The sequence below is a fragment of the Propithecus coquereli genome, unplaced genomic scaffold, assembly GCF_000956105.1.
Source record: "Propithecus coquereli isolate 6110/MARCELLA unplaced genomic scaffold, Pcoq_1.0 Scaffold12451, whole genome shotgun sequence".
In the NCBI taxonomy this organism is placed as follows: Eukaryota; Metazoa; Chordata; class Mammalia; order Primates; family Indriidae; genus Propithecus; species Propithecus coquereli.
In genome coordinates, this window is record NW_012136583.1 from 4,855 (window position 1) to 7,261 (window position 2,407).

Here is a 2,407-nt window from a genome sequence, read left to right on the forward strand (position 1 = left end):
AATAGTCAGATTCAAAAAGATTTACAAGACCTATCAACCAAATGCAATATTTGGATCCTGATTTAAACAAGTCAATTGTTTTTTTAAAAAGCATTAATGAGACAACCAGGGAAATGATGACTAACTGGATTCTTGATGATTTTAAGAAATTATTGTTAAATTTTTAGTTATGATAATGGTCTCGTGGTAATGCAAAAAGGAAAGATTTTATTTTTAGAGATACATACTGAAGCATTCATGGATGAAAAGATATGATGGGGATTTGCCTTAAAATAATTCAGTGTAAGAAAGGGGAGGAAAATGGATGGCAGTATAGAAGAAACGAGATTAGCCTTGAATTCATAATTGCTTGGAGCTGGGTGTTCTATCTAATTTTGTATTAAGTTTGAAAATGTCCATAATAAGGAATTAAAAAAATACTCCTGCTCCAGTCAGCAAGCCAAAAATTTTTTAAAAGGTAGGAAACTTTTATTTTTAAAAAATGAAAAATAAAAAAATACGTTACTGACTAGCAAAATGTAGAGAAGTATCCAAAGTCTTGGACACAGGGACTTAATTTTCTAGTAATGCAACCTCTTATAGACACAGGATGCTAAATTGGACCTAAAGATTATGAGATCAGGATTTTTATATTTGCTTTCCATCTTTTCTGCCATATTTTAGAAAAGAAAATACCATTGTTTGGGGGCAGATATTAAGTGTCTTTTTTAATTGAAAAGCTAACAAATCATTGAGTTCCCTTTCTCCCCCATCCCCCTAAAAAAACACAAGCTGGGAAGTAACTAGATATCTAGGCAATATATTCAAAGTGAAGAAAATTAAAAATTAAAAAAAAAACCAAAAAAACAAGTCCTCAAATCCAATTGAGGGAGCCCTACTATGTACCGGCTAATCAATACCAGTGGTGCTCCTTGACTATAGGAGGCTGAAAGACATTCCCATGACCCCACTTAAGAACGTTTGCTTCAAGTAGCCTTTCTCCAGTTTCCAACTCATGAATTAAGATAATATTTCTACACATATGGAAATAACATTCATCCGAAATCAAGCAGCTGGGAGGCGGGAGGAGGGGATGGGTAAATTCACACCCAGCAGGTACAATGCACACTATCTGGGGGATGGGCACACTTGACTTTGACTCAAACAGTACAAAAGCAATTTATGTAACCAAAACATTTGCTCCTCCATAATATTCTAAAATTTAAAAAAGATAATATTTCTGAAAGAGAATTTGTTAATTGTCTCTCAGAAAACTTTTTGCAAGTTGTTTTATGTACAATGCCAACTTTTAAAGGTCACTAAAGTTCCATCACTCCCGCATCCAAAAAAAAAAAGGTCACTAAAGTTATCTGGACAGTAAACTAGGCAGAAATTGCTTTACAAAACAGAAGGGAAGCCCAAAATGCCACTTTCTATAGAGAACAATTCCGTTTTATTCACAGCAAAGAAAAAAGAAACTCCCGATCATACTAGAAGAAAGTCAGCCACAGGTTTAGAATCTGTACTCAAACTACACATACAGAGAGGACAATTCAGCTAATACAATTGATTTAGTGCTGCATTTGTCTACTGTTTGTCTAATATTAACGACTGTAAACAGAGCAGTGTTACTAGTATTTGGAACAATCCTTATAAGCGTAACAGTGTCAGGCACAACATTTCACTTCTCTTCACACCACTGGTTCTCTTCGCCTACCTGGGCTTCCTCCTCTTCAGTAAAGAGTTTTCCCCTTGACCACATTGGCAACAGCCTTGCATGTGACATCTAGAAAACCTTTGATGCCTAAGTAGTTTGCAGCCAGAATAAGTTTGAAAAGTGTTCCTTGATCAACTTTCAGGAGTTCTTGGTCCCAAACAGAGATGTTGTTTGTTCACTTTTCTTTGTTCTCATCATCCTCGGGAGGAGAAGTGTCGTCCTTGTGGTGGGCTCATCACTGAATGACAATTTTTAAGTACTGCTGCATTAACATCTGGTAGAGGAACTGAGTCATCATCCATTCCCAAATCTTCCAGCGTGGTCTCGATAGTCGCAGAGTGTTTGGCAATTTCCACATCAACTTCAAATATCTCTCAGTTAGAACTCTGCAACTTAATTAAAGGCATGGTGTTGGGTCTCAAAGAGATGGCCGTCCAGCCACTGACGAGAGCTGGGCCCAAGAAGAGAAAAATGATCGCTCTTATCTATGGCTTTGACAAAACAGAAAGAGAAGAAGAAGAAGAGGAAGGCAAAGAGTAAGGCCATTCAAAAATACCATTCCTATAAAGCAGAATGGCGATCTCCTTTAGAGTCAAGGAAAGTAAAAATAAAAGCTAAGGTTTTCTGAGTTCTTACTGTGGGCAGTGTATTGTGTTTTGCATGTATTAATTTCTTGTTCAAAATCCTCTAATAGCCTCTCAGAGTAAAATG

At 36.5% G+C, this 2,407-nt stretch overlaps 1 pseudogene; it reads right to left on the reverse strand.

The window, feature by feature from the left end:
* Positions 1-1,660: 1,660 nt before the first annotated feature.
* Positions 1,661-2,103, reverse strand: LOC105805104 (annotated as a pseudogene).
* Positions 2,104-2,407: the final 304 nt, after the last annotated feature.